The 22,731-nt window shown below is 55.2% G+C and overlaps 1 protein-coding gene across 1 annotated transcript in view; it reads right to left on the reverse strand.

The window, feature by feature from the left end:
* The window catches only part of LOC138851298 (uncharacterized), a 121,592-nt gene that overhangs the window by 1,802 nt on the left and 97,059 nt on the right, over positions 1 to 22,731 (reverse strand). The window lies entirely within an intron of this gene.

The raw sequence follows: 22,731 nt of genomic DNA on the forward strand, positions 1-22,731 counted from the left end.
CCTGGGGGAGTAAAGACAGAGGGCCTACTGTAATAGGATGGACAGAGGGCCTACTGTAATAGGATGGACAGAGGGCCTACTGTAATAGGATGGACAGAGGGCTTCCTGTAATATGCTGGACAGAGGGTCTACTGTAATAGGATGGACAGAGGGATTCCTGTAATATGCTAGACAGAGGGCCTCCTGTAATATGCTGGACAGAGGGCCTCCTCTAATATACTGGACAGAGGGCCTCCTGTAATATGCTAGACAGAGGGCCTCTTGTAATATGCTGGACAGAGTGCCTCCTCTAATATACTGGACAGAGGACCTCCTGTAATATGCAAGACAGAGGGTCTTCTGTAATGTGCTGAACACAGGGTCTTCTGTAATATGCTGGACAGAGTGTCTACTGTAATGTGCTGGACAGAGGATCTACTGTAGCATGCTGGACAGAGGGTCTACTGTAATATGCTGGAGAGAGGGTCTTTTGTAATAGTCAGAGGACCTACTGTAACATGTTAGACACAGGGTCTACTCTAATATGATGGACAGAGGGCCTCCTGTAATATACTGGACAGAGGGTCTATTGTAATGTGCTAGACAGAGGGTCTGCCCTAATATGCTGGAAAGAGGACCTCCTGTAATATGCTGGTCAGATGGTCTACTGTAATATGCTATACAGAGGGCCTCCTGTAATATGAAGGACAGAGGGTCTACTGTAATACGCTGGACTGACTGTCTATTGTAATATAATGGACAGAGGGCCTACTGTAATATGCTGGACAGAGGGCCTATTGCATTATGATGGACAGAGGGTCTACTGAAATATACCGGACAGTGGGCCTACTGTAATAGGCTGGACAGAGGGCCTACTAAAATATGCTGGACAGAGTGGCTACTGTAATATGCTGGACAGAGGTCCTATTGTAATATGCTGGACAGAGGTCCTACTGTAATATGCTGGACAGAGGGCCTATTTTAATATGCTGGACAGACGACCTACTGTAATATACTGAACAGAAGGCCTCCTGTACTAGGATGGACAGAATGCCTCCTGTAATAGACTGAACAGAGGGCCTCCTGTGATAGGATAGAAAAATTGCCTCCTGTAATATACTGGACAGAGGGCATCCTGTAAGTATGGACAGAGGATCTTCTGTAATATGATGGACAGAGGGTCTACTGTAATATACTGGACAGAGGTTCTAATGTAATGTGCTAGACAGAGGGTCTACCCTAATATGCTGGGAAGAGACCTTGTGTAATATGCTGGTCAGAGGGTCTACTGTAATGTGCTAGACAGAGGGACTACTGTAATACGCTGGACAGATGGCCTCCTGTAATATGTAACATGCTGGACTGACTGCCAATTGTAATATAATAGACATAGGGCCTACTGTAATATGCTGGACAGAGGGCCTACTGTATTATGCTGGACACAGGGTGTACTAAAATATGCTGTACAGAGTGGCTACTGTAATATGCTGGACAGAGGACCTTCTGTAATAGGATGGATAGAGGACCTACTGTAATATGATGGACAAAGGACCTACTGTAATATGATGGACAGAGGACCTACTGTAATATGTTGGACAGATGACCTACTGTAATAGGATGGACAGAGGACCTACTGTAATATGATGGGCACAGGACCTACTGTAATATGATGGACAGAGGACCTACTGTAATAGGATGGACAGAGGACCTACTGTAATATGATGGACAGAGGACCTACTGTAACAGGATGGACAGAGGACCTACTGTAATATGATGGACAGAGGACCTACTGTAATATGTTGGACAGAGGACCTACTGTAATAGGATGAACAGAGGACCTACTGTAATATGATGGACAGAGGACCTACTGTAATATGCTGGACAGAGGACCTACTGTAATATGCTGGACAGAGGACCTACTGTAATATGCTGGACAGAGGGGTCTACTGTAATAGGATGGACAGAGGGTCTACTGTAATAGGATGGACAGAGGACCTACTGTAATATGCTGGACAGAGGACCTACTGTAATATACTGGACAGAAGGCCTCCTGTACTAGGATGGACAGAGTGCCTCCTGTAATATACTGAACAGAGGGCCTCCTGTAATAGGATAGAAAGAGGGTCTCCTGTAATAGGATAGAAAGAGGGCCTCCTGTGATATACTGGACAGAGGGCATCCTGTAAGGAGGGACAGAGGGTCTTCTGTAATGTGCTGGACAGAGGGTCTACTGTAATATACTGGACAGAGGGCCTGCTGTAATATGCTGGACAGAGGGCCTGCTGTAATATGCTGGACAGAGGACCTACTGTAATATGCTGGACAGAAGGCGTCCTGTACCAGCATGGACAGAGTGCCTCCTGTAATAGACTGAACAGAGGGCCTCCTGTAATAGGATAGAAAGATTGCCTCCTGTAATATACTGGACAGAGGGCATCCTGTAAGGATGGACAGAGGGTCTTCTGTAATATGCTGGACAGAGGGTCTACTGTAACATGTTGGACACAGGGTCTACTGTAATATGATGGACAGAGGGCCTCCTGTAATATACTGGACAGAAGGTCTATTGTAATGTGCTAGACAGAGGGTCTACCCTAATATGCTGGAAAGAAGACCTCATGTAATATGCTGGTCAGAGGGTCTACTGTAATACGCTGGACAGAGGGCCTCCTGTAATATGAAGGACAGAGGGTCTACTGTAATACGCTGGACTGACTGTCTATTGTAATATAATGGACAGAGGGCCTACTGTAATATGCTGGACAGAGGGCCTATTGCATTATGATGGACAGAGGGTCTACTGAAATATACCGGACAGTGGGCCTACTGTAATAGGCTGGACAGAGGGCCTACTAAAATATGCTGGACAGAGTGGCTACTGTAATATGCTGGACAGAGGTCCTATTGTAATATGCTGGACAGAGGTCCTACTGTAATATGCTGGACAGAGGGCCTATTTTAATATGCTGGACAGACGACCTACTGTAATATACTGAACAGAAGGCCTCCTGTACTAGGATGGACAGAATGCCTCCTGTAATAGACTGAACAGAGGGCCTCCTGTGATAGGATAGAAAAATTGCCTCCTGTAATATACTGGACAGAGGGCATCCTGTAAGTATGGACAGAGGATCTTCTGTAATATGATGGACAGAGGGTCTACTGTAATATACTGGACAGAGGTTCTAATGTAATGTGCTAGACAGAGGGTCTACCCTAATATGCTGGGAAGAGACCTTGTGTAATATGCTGGTCAGAGGGTCTACTGTAATGTGCTAGACAGAGGGACTACTGTAATACGCTGGACAGATGGCCTCCTGTAATATGTAACATGCTGGACTGACTGCCAATTGTAATATAATGGACATAGGGCCTACTGTAATATGCTGGACAGAGGGCCTACTGTATTATGCTGGACACAGGGTGTACTAAAATATGCTGTACAGAGTGGCTACTGTAATATGCTGGACAGAGGACCTTCTGTAATAGGATGGATAGAGGACCTACTGTAATATGATGGACAAAGGACCTACTGTAATATGATGGACAGAGGACCTACTGTAATATGTTGGACAGATGACCTACTGTAATAGGATGGACAGAGGACCTACTGTAATATGATGGGCACAGGACCTACTGTAATATGATGGACAGAGGACCTACTGTAATAGGATGGACAGAGGACCTACTGTAATATGATGGACAGAGGACCTACTGTAATATGATGGACAGAGGACCTACTGTAATATGATGGACAGAGGACCTACTGTAATATGTTGGACAGAGGACCTACTGTAATATGATGGACAGAGGACCTACTGTAATATGCTGGACAGAGGACCTACTGTAATATGCTGGACAGAGGACCTACTGTAATATGCTGGACAGAGGACCTACTGTAATATGCTGGACAGAGGACCTACTGTAATATGCTGGACAGAGGACCTACTGTAATATGTTGGACAGAGGACCTACTGTAATAGGATGGACAGAGGACCTACTGTAATATGATGGACAGAGGACCCACTGTAATATGCTGGACAGAGGACCTACTGTAATATACTGCACAGAAGGCCTCCTGTACTAGGATGGACAGAGTGCCTCCTGTAATATACTGAACAGAGGGCCTCCTGTAATAGGATAGAAAGAGGGTCTCCTGTAATAGGATAGAAAGAGGGCCTCCTGTGATATACAGGACAGAGGGCATCCTGTAAGGATGGACAGAGGGTCTTCTGTAATGTGCTGGACAGAGGGTCTACTGTAATATACTGGACAGAGGGCCTGCTGTAATATGCTGGACAGAGGGTCTTCTGTAATATGCTGGACGGAGGGTCTACTGTAATATGCTGGACAGAGGGCCTGCTGTAATATGCTGGACAGAGGGCCTGCTGTAATATGCTGGACAGAGGACCTACTGTAATATGCTGGACAGAAGGCGTCCTGTACCAGCATGGACAGAGTGCCTCCTGTAATAGACTGAACAGAGGGCCTCCTGTAATAGGATAGAAAGATTGCCTCCTGTAAAATACTGGACAGAGGGCATCCTGTAAGGATGGACAGAGGGTCTTCTGTAATATACTGGACAGAGGGTCTACTGTAACATGTTGGACACAGGGTCTACTGTAATATGATGGACAGAGGGCCTCCTGTAATATACTGGACAGAAGGTCTATTGTAATGTGCTAGACAGAGGGTCTACCCTAATATGCTGGAAAGAAGACCTCATGTAATATGCTGGTCAGAGGGTCTACTGTAATACGCTGGACAGAGGGCCTCCTGTAATATGAAGGACAGAGGGTCTACTGTAATACGCTGGACTGACTGTCTATTGTAATATAATGGACAGAGGGCCTACTGTAATATGCTGGACAGAGGGCCTACTGTATTATGCTGGACAGAGGGTCTACTAAAATATGCTGGACAGAGGGCCTACTGTAATATGCTGGACAGAGGGCCTACTAAAATATGCTGGACAGAGTGGCTACTGTAATATACTGGACAGAGGGCCTACTGTAATATGCTGGAGAGAGGGCCTATTTTAATATGCTGGACAGAGGACCTACTGTAATAGGATGGACAGAGGACCTACTGTAATATGATGGACAGAGGACCTACTGTAATATGCTGGACAGAGGACCTACTGTAATATACTGGACAGAAGGCCTCCTGTACTAGGGTGGACAGAGTGCCTCCTGTAATAGACTGAACAGAGAGCCTCCTGTAATAGGATAGAAAGAGGGCCTCCTGTGATATACTGGACAGAAGGCATCCTGTAAGGATGGACAGAAGGTCTTCTGTAATATGCTGGACAGAGGGTCTACTGTAATATGCTGGACAGAGGGCCTACTGTAATATGCTGGACAGAGGGTCTACTGTAATATGTTGGACAGAGGGCCTACTGTAATATGCTGGACAGAGGGCCTTGTGTAATATGCTGGACAGAGGGTCTACTGCAATATGCTTGACAGAGGGTCTTCTGTAATATGCTGGACAGAGGGCCTACTGTAATATGCTGGACAGAGGGTCTTCTGTAATATGCTGGACAGAGGGTCTACTGTAATATGCTGGACATAGGGTCTACTGTAATATGCTGGACAGAGGGCCTACTGTAATATGCTGGACAGAGGGTCTTCTGTAATATGCTGGACAGAGGGCCTACTGTAATATGCTGGACAGAGGGTCTACTGTAATATGCTGGACAGAGGGCCTACTGTAATATGTTGGACAGAGGGCATACTGTAATATGCTGGACAGAGGGTCTACTGTAACATGTTGGACAGAGGGCATACTGTAATATGCTGGACAGAGGCCATACTATAATATGTTGGACAGAGGGCATACTGTAATATGCTGGACAGAGGGCATACTGTAATATGCTGGACAGAGGGCATACTGTAATATGCTGGACAGAGGGCATACTGTAATATGCTGGACAGAGGGCATACTGTAATATGCTGGCATCGGTGACTAAATTATATTAGGCAGACCAACTATGACCGGTAGAAAGGTGTTAAGTTACTTGCTTCTGAAAGTTACTTGTGACCACAGAATCATACTCCAGTGGTGTATTTTGTGTGTGTGATGATGAGTGCAGTGTTGGACGAGCGTTGGTGATAGTAGTGTTGGAGGATAGAGACAGTGTTGGAGGATGGTTACTGTAGTGTTTAACCATTGTGACAGTGTTGGAAGAGTGTTGGAGGATGGTGACAGTAGTGTTGGAGGAGTGCTGGACGATGGTGGCAGTACTGGTGACAGTAGTGTTGGAGGAGTGTTGGATGAAGGTGACAGGAGTGTTGGAGGATGGTAACTGCCGTGTTGGAGGATGGTGACAGTAGTGTAGGAGGATAGTCACAGTAGTGTATTAGCAGTGTTGGAGGATGGTAACATTAGTGCAGGAGGATAGTGACAGTTGTGTTGGAAGATGGTGACAGTAGTGTTGGAGGATAGTGACAGTAGTGTTGGAGGAGGGTGACAGTAGTGTTGGAGGATAGTGACAGTAGTGTTCGAGGACTGTTGGAGGATGGTGACAATACACAAATAACCCGCACATAGAAGAGAGGAACTTACGACGACGTTTCGGTCCGACTTGGACCATTTACAAAGTCAAACTAACGAGAGAAGTGGGGAGCAGGAGGAATATGGGCGGGAAGATGGGTAGGTGGTGGTGTAGTAGTAGTAGTAGTAGTAGTAAGTAGTAGGTAGTAGGTAGGTAGGTAGTGGTAGTAGTAGTAGATTAGTGGTAGGTGGAGTGGTAGTGGTGGCAGTAAGGTAACAGGTGGAAGGTGGTAGGTAAGGTAGTAGTAGGTGGCAGGCGGCAGGGGTAGGTAGGTGGTGGTGGTGGTGGTGGCGGTGGTAAGGTGGTGGTGGTGGTGGTGGTGGTGGCGGTGGTGGTGGCGGTGGTGGGAGTGGTGGTGGTGGTGGTGGTGGTGGTGGTGGCGGAGGTGGTGGTGGTGGTGGTGGTGGTGGTGGTGCCAGCGGCGGTGGTGGTGGTGGTGGTGGCGGCCCGGCGGTGGTGGTGGTGGTGGTGGTGGCGGTGGTGGCGGCGGTGGTGGTGGTGGTGTATGGTGGTGGTGGTGGTAGGTGGTGGTGGAGGTGGTGGCAGGCGGAGTTGGTGGTGGTGGTGGTGGTAGGTGGTAGGTGGTAGTAGTGGCGGAAGGCGGAGGTGGTGGTAGGTGGTAGGTGGCAGGTGGTGCAGGCGGTGGTGGTGGTGGTGGTGGTGGTGGTGGTGGTGGTGGTGGTGGTGGTGGCGGGGAGGTGGTGGTGGTGGTGGTGGTGGTGGCGGAGGTTGGTGGTGGTGGTGGTGGTGATGGTGGTGGCGGTGGTGGTGGTGATGGTGGGGACATTGGTAGTGGTGGTGGTGGTGGTGATGACGGAGTTGGTGGTGGTGGTGGTGGTGGTGGTGGTGGCAGCAGGTGGTGAGTGGTGGTGGTGAGGTGGCAGGTGGTGGTGGCAGGTGGTGGGAGTGGTGGTGGTGGTAAGGTGGTGGTAATGGGTAGTGGTGGTAGGTAAGGTGGTGGTAGGTGGTGGAAGGTAGGTGGTAAGGTAAGGTGGTAATGGTAGGTGGTGGTAAGGTGGTGGATGGTGGTGACGGTGGGTGGTGGCCAGGTGGTGGTGGTGGTGGTGGTGGTGGTGGTGGGAGTGGTGGCGGTGGCGGATGGTGGTGGTGGTGGTGGCCGGCAGTGGTGGTTGTGGTGGTGGTGGGGTAGGTGGTGAGTGTGGGATGGTAGTGGTGGTGGTGGTGGCGGTGGTGGTGGTGGTGGGAGTGGTGTGGTGGTGGTGGTGGCGCGGCCAGTGGTGATGGTGGTACGGTGGTAGGTGGTAGGTGGTAGGTGGAATGGTAGGTGGCGGTGGTAGGTAGAGGTAGGTGGTAGGTAGGTGTGGGGATGGTGGTGGAAGGTAAGGTGGAGGTAGGTGGCGGAGGTGGTCAGGTAGGTGGTGTGTGGTGGTGGTGGTGGTGGTGGTGGTGGTGAGAGTGGTCAGTGGTGGTGGGGAGTGGTCGTGGTGGTGGTGCTGGTGGTGGTGGTGGTGGCAGAGAAGCAGTAGTAGTAGCAGTAGTAGTAGTAGTAGTATTAGTAGTAGTAGTAACAGTAGTAGTAGTAGTAGTACTAGTAGTAGTAGTAGTGGCGGAGAAGGAAGGAAGTAGTAATGGGGAAGTTAGGAGGAGGAGGAGCCAGTCAATTACAAAGAAAGGGGAGCTAGGTGCCCACAAGGAAGCTAGGTGCTCACAAGAGAGCTAGGTGCCCACAAGGGAGCTACGTGCCCACAAGGGACCTAGGTGCCCACAACGGAGATAGCTGCCCAAAAGGGAGCTAGGTGCCCAAAAGGGAGCTAGGTGCCCACAAGGGAGCTAGGTGCCCACAAGGGAGCTAAGTGCCCACAAGGAAGCAAGGTGCCCACAAGGGAGCTAGGTGCCCACAAGGGAGCTAGGTGCCCACAAGGAAGCTAGGTGCCCAAAAGGAAGCTAGGTGCCCAAAAGGAAGCTAGGTGCCCACAAGGGAGCTAGGTGCCCACAAGGGAGCTAGGTGCCCACAAGGGAGCTACGTGCCCACAAGGGAACTACGTGCCCACAAGCGAGCTAGGTGCCCACAAGGAAGCTAGGTGCCCACAAGGGAGCTAGGTGCCCAAAAAAGAGCTACATGCCCACAAGGGAGCTACGTGCCCACAAGGGAGCTACGTGCCCACAAGTGAGCTAGGTGCCCACAATGGAGCAAAGTTCCCACAAGGAAGTTAGGTGCCCACAAGGGAGCTAGGTGCCCACAAGGGAGCTAGGTGCCCACAAGGAAGCTAGGTGCCATCAAGGAAGCTAGGTGCCCACAAGGAAGCTAGGTGCCCACAAGGGAGCTAGGTGCCCACAAGGGAGCTAGGTGCCCATAAGGGAGCTAGGTGCCCACAAGGGAGCTACGTGCCCACATGGGAGCAAGGTGCCCACAAGGAAGCTAGGTGCTCACAAGGGAGCTACGTGCCCACAAGGGAGCTACGTGCCCACAAGGAAGCTAGGTGCCCATAAGGGAGCTAGGTGCCTACAAGGAAGCTAGGAGCCCACTAGGAAACTAGGTGCCCACAAGGGGGCTAGGTGCCCACAATGGAGCAAGGTGCCCACAAGGAAAGTACGTGCACACAAGGGAGCTAGGTGCCCACAAGGTAGCTAGGTGCCCACAAGGGAGCTAGGTGCATACAAGGGAGCTACGTGACCACAAGGAAGCTAGGTGCCCATAAGGGAGCTAGGTGCCCACAAGGAAGCTAGGTGCCCACTAGGAAGCTAGGTGCCCACAAGGGGGCTAGGTGCCCACAATGGAGCAAGGTGCCCAAAAGGAAAGTACGTGCACACAAGGGAGCTAGGTGCCAACAAGGGAGCTAGGTGCCCATAAGGGAGCTAGGTGCCCACAAGGGAGCTACGTGCCCACATGGGAGCAAGGTGCCCACAAGGAAGCTAGGTGCTCACAAGGGAGCTACGTTGCCACAAGGGAGCTACGTGCCCACAAGGAAGCTCGGTGCCCATAAGGGAGCTAGGTGCCTACAAGGAAGCTAGGTGCAAACTAGGAAGCTAGGTACCCACAAGGGGGCTAGGTGCCCACAATGGAGCAAGGTGCCCACAAGGAAAGTACGTGCACACAAGGGAGCTAGGTGCCCACAAGGTAGCTACGTGCCCACAAGGGAGCTACGTGCATACAAGGGAGCTACGTGCCCAAAAGGAAGCTAGGTGCTCACAAGGGAGCTAGGTTCCCACAAGGAAGCTACGGGCAATCAAAGGAGTTAGGTGCCCACAAGGAAGTTAGGTGCCCACAAGGGATCTAGGTGCCCAAAAGGAGCTAGGTGCCCACAATAGAGCTAGGTGCCCACAAGGGAGCTAGGTGCCCACAAGGGAGCTAGGTGCCCACAAGGGAACTAGGTGCCCACAAGGGAGTTAGGTGCTCACAAGGGAGCTAGGTGCCCAAAAGGGAGCTAGGTGCCCACAAGGAAGCTAGGTACCCACAGGGGAGCTAGGTGCCCACAGGAGAGCTAGGTCCCCACAAGGGAGCTTGGTGCCCACAAGGGAGCTACGTGCCCACAAGGAAGCTAGGTGCCCTCAAGGGAGCTAGGTGCCCACAAGGGAGCTAGGTGCCCACAAGGAAGCTAGGTGCCCACAAAGGTGCTAGGTGCCCACAAGGAAGTTAGATGCCCAAAAGGGAGCTAGGTGCCCACAAGGGAGGTAGGTGCCTACAAGGGAGCTAGGTGCCCAAAGAGAGCTAAGTGCCCACAAGAGAGCTAGGTGCCCACAAGGTAGCTAGGTGCCAACAAGGCAGCTAGGTGCCCAAAAGGAAGCTAGATGCCCACAAGGAAGCTAGGTGCCCACAACGGAGCAAGTTCCCTACAAGTAAGCTAGGTGCCCACAAGAAAGCTAGGTGCCCACAAGGGAGCAAGGTGCCCAAATGGGAGCTAGGTGCCCACAAGGGAGCTACGTGCCCACAAGGGAGCTAGGTGACCAAAAGGAAGCTAGGTGCCCACAAGGGAGGTAGGTACCAACGAGTAGCTAGGTGCCCACAAGGGAGCTAGGTGCCCGCAAGGGAGCTAGGTGTGCACAAGGGAGCTAGGTGCCCACAATGGAGCTATGTGCCCTCAAGGGAGCTACGTGCCCACAAGGGAGCTAGGTGCCCACAAGGCAGCTACGTGTCCACAAAGGAGCTATGTGCCCACAAAGGAGCTAGGTGTGCACAAGGGAGCTAGGTGCCCACAAGGGAGCTAGGTGCCCACAAGGGAGCTAGGTGCCCACAAGGGAGCTAGGTGCCCACAAGGGAGCAAGGTGCCCACAAGGGAGCTAGGTGCCCACAAGGGAGCTAGGTGCCCACAAGGGAGCTAGGTGCCCACAAGGGAGCTAGGTGCCTAAAAGGGAGCTAGGAGCACACAAAAGAGCAAGGTGCCCAAAAGGGAGCTAGATGCTCACAAGGGAGCTAGGCTCCCACAAGGGAGCTAGGTGCCCACAAGAGAGCTAGGTGATCACAAGGGAGCTAGGTGCCCAAAAGAGAGCTAGGTGCCCACAAGGGAGCTTGGTGCCTACAAGGGAGCTAGGTGCCAACAAGGGAGCTAGGTGCCCAAAAAGGAGCTAGGTGCCCTCAAGAGAGCTAGGTACCCACAAGGGAGCTAGGTGCCCACAAGGGAGCTAGGTGCCCACAAGTTAGCTAGGTGCCCACAAGGGAGCGAGGTGCCCACAAGGGATCTACGTGCCCAAAAGGGAGTTAGGTGCCCACAAGGAAGCTAGTTGCTCACAAGGGAGCTAGGTGCCCACAAGGGAGCTAAGTGCCCACAAGGGAGCTAGGTGCCCACAAGGGAGCTAGGTGCCCACAAGGGAGCTTGGTGCCCACAAGAGAGCTAGGTGCCCACAAGGGAAATGAGAGCCCACATGGGAGATAGGTGCCCACAATGGAGCTAGTTGGCCAAAAGGGAGCTAGGTGCACACAAGGTAGCTAGGTGCCCACAAAAGAGCTAGGTGCCCAAAAGGGAGCTACGTGCCCACAAGGGAACTAGGTGCTCCCCAAGGGAGCTAAGTGCCCCAAATGGAGCGAGGTGCCCACAAGGGAGCTAGGTGCCCACAAGGGTGCTAAGTGCCTACAAGGGAACTAGGTGCTCCCCAAGGGAGCTAAGTGCCCCAAATGGAGCGAGGTGCCCACAAGGGAGCTAGGTGCCCACAAAGGAGCTATGTGCCCACAAGGGAACTAGGAACCCACAAGGGAGCTAAGTGCCAACAAGGGAGCTAGGTGTCCGAAGGGAGCTAGGTGCCCAAAAGGGAGCTAGGTGCCCACAAGGAAGCTAGGTGCCCACAAGGGAGCTAGGAGCCCACAAGGGAGCTAGGTGCCCACAAGGGAGCTAGGTGCCGACAAGGGAGAGGTGCCTACAAATGAGCTAGGTACCCACAAGGAAGCTAGGTGCCCAAAAGGGAGCTAGATGCCCAAAAGGGAGCAAGGTGCCCACAAGCAAGCTAGGTGCCCACAAGGGAGCTAGGTGCCCACAAATGAGCTAGGTGCCCACAAAGAAGCTAGGTGCCCACAAGGGAGCTAGGTGCCCACAATGGAGCTAGGTGCCCACAAGGGAGCTAGGTGCCCACAAGGGAGCTAGGTGCCCACAAGGAAGCTAGGTGCCCACAAGGGAGCTAGGTGCCCAAATGAGAGCTAGGTGCCCACATGGGAGCTAAGTGCCCATAAGGGAGCTATTTGCCTAAATGGGAGCTAGGAGCTCACAAGGGAGCTAGGTTCCCACAAGGAAGCTACGGGCCAACAAGGGAGTTAGGTGCCCACAAGGAAGCTAGGTGCCCACAAGAGAGCTAAGTGCCAACAAGGGAGCTAGGTGCCCGAAGGGAGCTAGGTGCCCACAAGGAAGCTAGGTGCCCACAAGGGAGCTAGGTGCCCACAAGGGAGCTAGGAGCCCACAAGGGAGCTAGGTGCCCACAAGGGAGCTAGGTGCCCACAAAGGAGCTAGGTGCCCACAAAGAAGCTAGGTGCCCACAAGGGAGCTAGGTGCCCACAATGGAGCTAGGTGCCCACAAGGGAGCTAGGTGCCCACAAGGGAGCTAGGTGCCCACAAGGAAGCTAGGTGCCCACAAGGGAGCTAGGTGCCCAAATGAGAGCTAGGTGCCCACAATGGAGCTAAGTGCCCATAAGGGAGCTAGGTGCCTAAAAGGGAGCTAGGAGCTCACAAGGGAGCTAGGTTCCCACAAGGAAGCTACGGGCCAACAAGGGAGTTAAGTGCCCACAAGGAAGCTAGGTGCCCACAAGGGAGCTAGGTGCCCACAAGGGAGCTACGTGCCCACAAGGGAGCTAGGTGCCCACAAGAGAGCTAGGTGCCCACAAGGGAGCTAAGTGCCCACAAGGGAGCTACTTGCCCACAAGGGAGCTAGGTGCCCAAAAGGGAGCTAGGTGCCCACAAGGGAGCTACGTGCCCACAAGGGAGCCAGTTGCCCACAAGGGAGCTAGGTGCCCACAAGGGAGCTGGGTGCCCACAAGGAAGCTAGGTGCCCAGAGTGGAGATAGGTGCCATAGGAGAGCTAGGTGCCCACAAGGGAGCTTGGTGCCCACAAGGGAGCTAGGTGCCCACAAGGGAGCTACGTGCCCACAAGGAAGCTAGGTGCCCTTAAGGGAGCTAGGTGCCCACAAGGAAGCTAGGTGCCCACAAGGAAGCTAGGTGCCCACAAAGGTGCAACGTGCCCACAAGGAAGCTAAGTGCCCAAAAGGGAGCTAGGTGCCCACAAGGGAGGTAGGTGCCCACAAAGGAGCTAGGTGCCCACAAGGGAGCTAGGTGCCTACACGGGAGCTAGGAGCACACAAAAGAGCTAGGTGCCCACAAGGGAGCTAGGTGCCCACAAGGGAGCTAGGTTCCAACAAGGGAGCTAGGTGCCCACAAAGGAGCTAGGCGCCCAAAAGAGAGCTAGGTGCCAACAAGGGGGCTAGGTGCCCACAAGGGAGCTATGTGCCCGCAAGGGAGCTCGGTGCCCACAAGGGAGTTAGGTGCCCACAAGGGAGCTAGGTGCCCACAAGGGAGCTAGGTGCCCACAAGGGAGCTTGGTGCCTACAAGGGAGCTAGGTGCCCACAAGGGAGCTAGGTGCCCATAAGGGAGCTAGGTGCCCACAAGGGAGCTAGGTGCCCACAAGGGAGCTAGGTGCCCACAAGGGAGCAAGGTGCCCACAAGGGAGCTAGGTGCCTAAAAGGGAGCTAGGAGTACACAAAAGAGCTAGGCGCCCAAAAGGGAGGTAGGTGCTCACAAGGGAGCTAGGCTCCCACAAGGGAGCTAGGTGCCCACAAGAGAGCTAGGTGCCCACAAGGGAGCTAGGTGCCCAAAAGAGAGCTAGGTGCCCACAAGGGAGCTTGGTGCCTACAAGGGAGCTAGGTGCCCACAAGGGAGCTAGGTGCCCAAAAAGGAGCTATGTGCCCACAAGATAGCTAGGTACCCACAAGGGAGCTAGGTGGCCACAAGGGAGCTAGGTGCCCACAAGGAAGCTAGTTGCTCACAAGGGAGCTAGGTGCCCACAAGGGAGCTAGGTGCCCACAAGGAAGCTAGTTGCTCACAAGGGAGCTAGGTACCCACAAGGGAGCTACGTGCCCAAAAGGGAGCTAGGTGCCCACAAGGAAGCTAGTTGCTCACAAGGGAGCTAGGTGCCCACAAGGGAGCTATGTGCCCGCAAGGGAGCTAGGTGCCCACAAGGGAGCTAGGTGCCCACAAGGGAGCTAGGTGCCCACAAGAGAGTTAGGTGCCCACATGGGAAATGAGAGCCCACATGGGAGATAGGTGCCCACAAGGGAGCTAGGTGGCCAAAAGGGAGCTAGGTGCCCACAAGGTAGCTAGGTGCCCACAAGGGAGCTACGTGCCCACAAGGGAACTAGGTGCTCCCCAAGGGAGCTAAGTGCCCCAATTGGAGCTAGGTGCCCACAAGGGAAATAGGTGCCCACAAGGGTGCTAAGTGCCTACAAGGGAGCTTGGTGCCAAACAAGGGAGCTAGGCGCCCACAAGGGAGCTATGTGCCCTCAAGGGAACTAGATACCTACAACGGACCTAGGTGCCAACAAGGGAGCTAGGTGCCCGAAGGGAGCTAGGTGCCCACAAGGGACCTAGGTGCCCACAAGGAAGCTAGGTGCCCACAAGGGAGCTAGGTGCCCACAAGGGAGCTAGGTGCCCACAAGTAAGCTAGGTGCCGACAAGGGAGAGGTGCCTACAAATGAGCTAGGTACCCACAAGGAAGCTAGGTGCCGAAAAGGGAGCTAGGTGCCCACAAGGGAGGTAGGTGCCCACAAGGAAGCTAGGTGCCCATGAGGGAGCTAGGTGCCCACAAAGGAGCTAGGTGCCCTCAAAGAAGTTAGGTACCCACAAGGGAGCTAGGTGCCCACAATGGAGCTAGGTGCCCACAAGGGAGCTAGGTGCCCACAAGGGAGCTAGGTGCCCACAAGGAAACTAGGTGCCCACAAGGGAGCTAGGTGCCCAAAAGAGAGCTAGGTGCCCACAAGGGAGCTAAGTGCCCATAAGGGAGCTAGGTGTTTAAAAGGGAGCTAGGTGCTCACAAGGGAGCTAGGTTCCCACAAGGAAGCTACGGGCCAACAATGGAGTTAGGTGCCCACAAGGAAGCTAGGTGCCCACAAGGGAGCTAGGTGCCAACAAGAGAGCTACGTGCCCACAAGGGAGCTAGGTGCCCACAAGAGAGCTAGGTGCCCACAAGGGAGCTAGGTGCCCACAAGGGAGCTAGGTGCCCACAAGGGAGCTACTTGCCCACAAGGGAGCTAGGTGCCCAAAAGGGAGCTAGGTGCCCACAAGGGAGCTACGTGCCCACAAGGGAGCAAGTTGTTCACAAGGGAGTTAGGTGCCCACAAGGGAGCTGGGTGCCCACAAGGAAGCTAGGTGCCCAGAGTGGAGATAGGTGCCCATAGGAGAGCTAGGTGCCCAAAAGGGAGCTTGCTGCCCACAAGGGAGCTAGGTGCCCACAAGGGAGCTACGTGCCCACAAGGAAGCTAGGTGCCCTCAAGGGAGCTAGGTGCCCACAAGGAATCTAGGTGCCCACAAGGAAGCTAGGTGCCCACAAAGGAGCAAGGTGCCCACAAGGAAGCTAGGTGCCCAAAAGGAGCTAGGTGCCCACAAGGGAGCTAGGTGCCCACAAAGGAGCTAGGTGCCCACAAGGGAGGTAGGTGCCTACACGGGAGCTAGGAGCACACAAAAGAGCTAGGTGCCCACAAGGGAGCTAGGTGCCCACAAGGGAGCTAGGTTCCCACAAGGGAGCTAGGTGCCCACAAAGGAGCTAGGCGCCCAAAAGGGAGCTAGGTGCCAACAAGGGGGCTAGGTGCCCACAAGGGAGCTATGTGCCCGCAAGGGAGCTTGGTGCCCACAAGGGAGCTAGGTGCCCACAAGGAAGCTAGGTGCCCACTAGGGAGCTAGGTGCCCACAAGGGAGCTTGGTGCCTACAAGGGAGCTAGGTGCCCACAAGGGAGCTAGTTGCCCACAAGGGAGCTAGGTGCCCACAAGGGAGCTAGGTGCCCACAAGGGAGCTAGGTTCCAACAAGGGAGCTAGGTGCCCACAAGTTAGCTAGGTGCCCACAAGGAGCTACTTGCCCACAAGGGAGCTAGGTGCCCACAAGGGAGGTAGGTGCCCACAAGGGAGCTAGGTGCCCACAAGCGAGCTAGGTGCCCACAAATGAGCTAGTTGCCCACAAGGGAGCTAGGTGCCTAAAAGGGAGCTAGGAGTACACAAAAGAGCCAGGTGCCCAAAAGGGAGCTAGGTGCTCACAAGGGAGCTAGGCTCCCACAAGGGAGCTAGGTGCCCACAAGAGAGCTAGGTGCCCACAAGGGAGCTAGGTGCCCAAAAGAGAGCTAGGTGCCCACAAGGGAGATTGGTGCCTACAAGGGAGCTAGGTGCCCACAAGCGAGCTAGGTGCCCAAAAAGGAGCTAGGTGCCCACAAGATAGCTAGGTACCCACAAGGGAGCTAACTGCCCACAAAGGAGCTAGGTGCCCAAAAGTTAGCTAGTTGCCCACAAGGGAGCGAGGTGCCCACAAGGGAGCTACGTGCCCAAAAGGGAGCTAGGTGCCACCAAGGAAGCTAGTTGCTCACAAGGGAGCTAGGTGCCCACAAGGGAGCTAAGTGCCCACAAGGGAGCTAGGTGCCCACAAGGGAGCTAGGTGCCCACAAGGGAGCTAGGTGCCCACAAGAGAGCTAGGTGCCCACAAGGGAAATGAGAGCCCACATGGGAGATAGGTGCCCACAAGGGAGTTAGGTGGACAAAAGGGAGATAGGTGCCCACAAGGTAGCTAGGTGCACACAAGGGAGCTAGGTGCCCAAAAGGGAGCTACGTGCCCACAAGGGAACTAGGTTCTCCCCAAGCTAGCTAAGTGCCCCAAATGGAGCTAGGTGCCCACAAGGGAGCTAGGTGCCCACAAGGGTGCTAAGTGCCTACAAGGGAGCTTGGTGCCAAACAAGGGAGCTAGGCGCCCACAAAGGAGCTATGTGCCCACAAGGGAACTAGGTACCCACAAGGGAGCTAAGTGCCAACAAGGGAGCTAGGTGCCCGAAGGGAGCTAGGTGCCCACAAGGGAGCTAGGTGCCCACAAGGAAGCTAGGTGCCCACAAGGGAGCTAGGTGCCCACAAGGGAGCTAGGTGCCCACAAGGGAGCTAGGTGCCCACAAGGAAGCTAGGTGCCGACAAGGGAGAGGTGCCTACAAATGAGCTAGGTACCCACAAGGAAGCTAGGTGCCCAAAAGGGAGCTAGGTGCCCACAAGGGAGCTAGGTGCCCACAATTAAGCAAGGTGCCCACAAGGGAGCTACGTGCCCATAAAGGAACTAGGTGCCCACAAAGAAGCCAGGTGCCCACAAGGGAGCTAGGTGCCCACAATGGAGCTAGGTGCCCACAAGGGAGCTAGGTGCCCACAAGGGAGCTAGGTGCCCACAAGGAAGCTAGGTGCCCACAAGGGAGCTAGGTGCCCAAATGAGAGCTAGGTGCCCACAAGGGAGCTAAGTGCCCATAAGGGAGCTAGGTGCCTAAAAGGGAGCTAGGTGCTCAAAAGGGAGCTAGGTTCCCACAAGGAAGCTACGGGCCAACAAGGGACCTAGGTGCCCACAAGGAAGCTAGGTGCCCACAAGGTAGCTAGGTGCCCACAAGGGAGCTACGTGCCCATAAGGGAGCTAGGTGCCCACAAGAGAGCTAGGTGCCCACAAGGGAGCTAGGTGCCCACAAGGGTGCTAGGTGCCCACAAGGGAGCTACTTGCCCACAAGGGAGCTAGGTGCCCAAAAGGGAGCTAGGTGCCCACAAGGGAGCTACGTGCCCACAAGGGAGCAAGTTGTTCACAAGGGAGTTAGGTGCCCACAAGGGAGCTGGGTGCCCACAAGGAAGCTAGGTGCCCAGAGTGGAGATAGGTGCCCATAGGAGAGCTAGGTGCCCACAAGGGAGCTTGCTGCCCACAAGGGAGCTAGGTGCCCACAAGGGAGCTACGTGCCCACAAGGAAGCTAGGTGCCCTCAAGGGAGCTAGGTGCCCACAAGGAATCTAGGTGCCCACAAGGAAGCTAGGTGCCCACAAAGGAGCAAGGTGCCCACAAGGAAGCTAGGTGCCCAAAAGGAGCTAGGTGCCCACAAGGGAGCTAGGTGCCCACAAAGGAGCTAGGTGCCCACAAGGGAGGTAGGTGCCTACACGAGAGCTAGGAGCACACAAAAGAGCTAGGTGCCCACAAGGGAGCTAGGTGCCCACAAGGGAGCTAGGTTCCCACAAGGGAGCTAGGTGCCCACAAGGGAGCTAGGCGCCCAAAAGGGAGCTAGGTGCCAACAAGGGGGCTATGTGCCCACAAGGGAGCTATGTGCCCGCAAGGGAGCTTGGTGCCCACAATGGAGCTAGGTGTCCACAAGGGAGCTAGGTGCCCACAAGGGAGCTGGGTGCCCACAAGGGAGCTTGGTGCCTACAAGGGAGCTAGGTGCCCACAAGGGAGCTAGGTGCCCACAAGGGAGCTAGGTGCCCACAAGGGAGCTAGGTGCCCACAAGGGAGCTAGGTTCCAACAAGGGAGCTAGGTGCCCACAAGTTAGCTAGGTGCCCACAAGGAGCTACTTGCCCACAAGGGAGCTAGGTGCCCACAAGGGAGGTAGGTGCCCACAAGGGAGCTAGGTGCCCACAAGGGAGCTAGGTGCCCACAAATGAGCTAGTTGCCCACAAGGGAGCTAGGTGCCTAAAAGGGAGCTAGGAGTACACAAAAGAGCCAGGTGCCCAAAAGGGAGCTAGGTGCTCACAAGGGAGCTAGGCTCCCACAAGGGAGCTAGGTGCCCACAAGAGAGCTAGGTGCCCACAAGGGAGCTAGGTGCCCAAAAGAGAGCTAGGTGCCCACAAGGGAGATTGGTGCCTACAAGGGAGCTAGTTCCCCACAAGCGAGCTAGGTGCCCAAAAAGGAGCTAGGTGCCCACAAGATAGCTAGGTACCCACAAGGGAGCTAACTGCCCACAAAGGAGCTAGGTGCCCAAAAGTTAGCTAGTTGCCCACAAGGGAGCGAGGTGCCCACAAGGGAGCTACGTGCCCAAAAGGGAGCTAGGTGCCCACAAGGAAGCTAGTTGCTCACAAGGGAGCTAGGTGCCCACAAGGGAGCTAAGTGCCCACAATGAAGCTAGGTGCCCACAAGGGAGCTAGGTTCCCACAAGGGAGCTACGTGCCCACAAGAGAGCTAGGTGCCCAACAAGGGAGCTAGGTGCCCACAAGGGAGATAGGTGCCCACAGAGGGAGCTAGGTGCCCACAAGGGAGATAGGTGTCCACAGAGGGAGCTAGGTGCCCACAAGGGAGCTAGGTGCCCACAGAGGGAGCTAGGTGCCCACAAGGGAGATAGGTGCCCACAAGGGAGATAGGTGCCCACAGAGGGAGCTAGGTGCCCACAAGGGCGCTAAGTGCCCACAGAGGAGCTAGGTGCCCACAAAGGAGATAGGTGCCCACAATTGAGATTGATGCCCACAAGGGAGATAGGTGCCCACAGAGGGAGCTAGGTGCCCACAAGGGAGCTAGGTGCCCACAAGGGAGCTAGGTGCCCACAAGGGAGCTAGGTGCCCTCAAGGGAGATTGGTGCCCTCAAGGGAGATAGGTGCCCACAAGGGAGCTAGGTGCCCACAAGGGAGCTAGGTGCCCCCAAGGGAGCTAGGTGCCCACAAGGGAGTTAGGTGCCCACAAGGGAGATAGGTGCCCTCAAGGGAGATAGGTGCCCACAGAGGGAGCTAGGTGCCCACAAGGGAGCTAGGTGCCCCAAGGGAGCTAGGTGCCCACAAGGGAGCTAGGTGCCTACAAGGGAGATAGGTGCCCTCAAGGGAGATAGATGCCCACAGAGGGAGCTAGGTGCCCACAAGGGAGCTAGGTGCCCCCAAGGGAGCTAGGTGCCCACAAGGGAGATAGGTGCCCTCAAGGGAGATAGGTGCCCACAGAGGGAGCTAGGTGCCCACAAGGGAGCTAGGTGCCCCCAAGGGAGCTAGGTGCCCACAAGGGAGCTAGGTGCCCACAAGGGAGCTAGGTGCCCTCAAGGGAGATAGGTGCCCACAAGGGAGCTAGGTGCCCACAAGGGAGCTAGGTGCCCTCACGGGAGATAGGTGCCCACAAGGGAGCTAGGTGCCCACAAGGGAGCTAGGTGCCCTCAAGGGAGCTAGGTGCCCTCAAGGGAGATAGGTGCCCACAAGGGAGCTAGGTGCCCACAAGGGAGCTAGGTGCCCACAAGGGAGCTAGGTGCCCTCAAGGGAGATAGGTGCCCACAAGGGAGCTAGGTGCCCCCAAGGGAGCTAGGTGCCCACAAGGGAGTTAGGTGCCCACAAGGGAGATAGGTGCCCTCAAGGGAGATAGGTGCCCACAGAGGGAGCTAGGTGCCCACAAGGGAGCTAGGTGCCCCCAAGGGAGCTAGGTGCCCACAAGGGAGCTAGATGCCTACAAGGGAGATAGGTGCCCTCAAGGGAGATAGATGCCCACAGAGGGAGCTAGGTGCCCACAAGGGAGCTAGGTGCCCCCAAGGGAGCTAGGTGCCCACAAGGGAGATAGGTGCCCTCAAGGGAGATAGGTGCCCACAGAGTGAGCTAGGTGCCCACAAGGGAGCTAGGTGCCCCCAAGGGAGCTAGGTGCCCACAAGGGAGCTAGGTGCCCTCAAGGGAGATAGGTGCCCCCAAGGGAGCTAGGTGCCCACAAGGGAGCTAGGTGCCCACAAGGGAGATAGGTGCCCTCAAGGGAGCTAGGTGCCCACAAGGGAGCTAGGTGCCCACAAGGGAGATAGGTGCCCTCAAGGGAGATAGGTGCCCACAAGGGAGCTAGGTGCCCACAAGGGAGCTAGGTGCCCACAAGGGAGATAGGTGCCCTCAAGGGAGATAGGTGCCCACAAGGGAGATAGGTGCCCACAAGGGAGCTAGGTGCCCACAAGGGAGATAGGTGCCCTCAAGGGAGATAGGTGCCCACAAGGGAGATAGGTGCCCTCAAGGGAGATAGGTGCCCACAAGGGAGATAGGTGCCCTCAAGGGAGATAGGTGCCCACAAGGGAGATAGGTGCCCACAAGGGAGATAGGTGCCCACAAGGGAGATAGGTGCCCACAAGGGAGATAGGTGCCATCAAGGGAGATAGGTGCCCACAAGGGAGATAGGTGCCCACAAGGGAGATAGGTGCCCTCAAGGGAGATAGGTGCCCACAAGGGAGATAGGTGCCCTCAAGGGAGATAGGTGCCCACAAGGGAGATAGGTGCCCTCAAGGGAGATAGGTGCCCACAAGGGAGATAGGTGCCCACAAGGGAGATAGGTGCCCACAAGGGAGATAGGTGCCCCCAAGGGAGATAGGTGCCCACAAGGGAGCTAGGTGCCCACAAGGGAGATAGGTGCCCCCAAGGGAGATAGGTGCCCACAAGGGAGCTAGGTGCCCACAAGGGAGATAGGTGCCCTCAAGGGAGATAGGTGCCCTCAAGGGAGATAGGTGCCCACAAGGGAGATAGGTGCCCACAAGGGAGATAGGTGCCCACAAGGGAGATAGGTGCCGACAAGGGAGATAGGTGCCCTCAAGGGAGATAGGTGCCCACAAGGGAGATAGGTGCCCACAAGGGAGATAGGTGCCAACAAGGGAGATAGGTGCCCTCAAGGGAGATAGGTGCCCACAAGGGAGATAGGTGCCCACAAGGGAGATAGGTGCCCACAAGGGAGATAGGTGCCCCCAAGGGAGATAGGTGCCCACAAGGGAGCTAGGTGCCCACAAGGGAGATAGGTGCCCCCAAGGGAGATAGGTGCCCACAAGGGAGCTAGGTGCCCACAAGGGAGATAGGTGCCCTCAAGGGAGATAGGTGCCCTCAAGGGAGATAGGTGCCCACAAGGGAGATAGGTGCCCACAAGGGAGATAGGTGCCCACAAGGGAGATAGGTGCCCACAAGGGAGATAGGTGCCCTCAAGGGAGATAGGTGCCCACAAGGGAGATAGGTGCCCACAAGGGAGATAGGTGCCCACAAGGGAGATAGGTGCCCACAAGGGAGATAGGTGCCCACAAGGGAGATAGGTGCCCTCAAGGGAGATAGGTGCCCACAAGGGAGATAGGTGCCCTCAAGGGAGATAGGTGCCCACAAGGGAGATAGGTGCCCACAAGGGAGCTAGGTGCCCACAAGGGAGCTAGGTGCCCACAAAGGAGCTAGGTGCCCACAAGGGAGCTAGGTGCCCACAAGGAAGCTAGGTGCCCACAAAGGAGCAAGGAGCCCACAAGGAAGCTAGGTGCCCAAAAGGGAGCTATGTGCCCAAAAGGGAGCTAGGTACCCACAAGGGAGCTACGTGCCCACAAGGGAGCCAGTTGCCCACAAGGGAGCTAGGTGCTCACACTGGAGCTAGGTGCCCACAAGGAAGCTAAGTGCCCAGAGTGGTTACAGGTGCCCATAGGAGAGCTAGGTGCCCACAAGGGAGCTTGGTGCCCACAAGGGAGCTACGTGCCCACAAGGGAGCTACGTGCCCACAAGGAAGCTAGGTGCCCTCAAGGGAGCTAGGTGCCCACAAGGAAGCTAGGTGCCCACAAGGAAGCTAGGTGCCCACAAAGGAGCAAGGAGCCCACAAGGAAGCTAGGTGCCCAAAAGGGAGCTAGGTGCCCACAAGGGAAGTAGGTGCCCACAATGGAGCTAGGTGCCCACAAGGGAGCTAGGTGCCCACAAGGGAGGTAAGTGCCTACAAGGGAGCTAGGTGCCCACAAGGAAGCTAGGTGCCCACAAGGGAGCTAGGTGCCCACAAGGGAGCTAGGTGCCTACAAGGGAGCTAGGATCACACAAAAGAGCTAGGTGCCCACAAGGGAGCTAG

The sequence above is a fragment of the Cherax quadricarinatus genome, unplaced genomic scaffold (assembly GCF_038502225.1).
Source record: "Cherax quadricarinatus isolate ZL_2023a unplaced genomic scaffold, ASM3850222v1 Contig279, whole genome shotgun sequence".
NCBI classification, from domain to species: Eukaryota; Metazoa; Arthropoda; class Malacostraca; order Decapoda; family Parastacidae; genus Cherax; species Cherax quadricarinatus.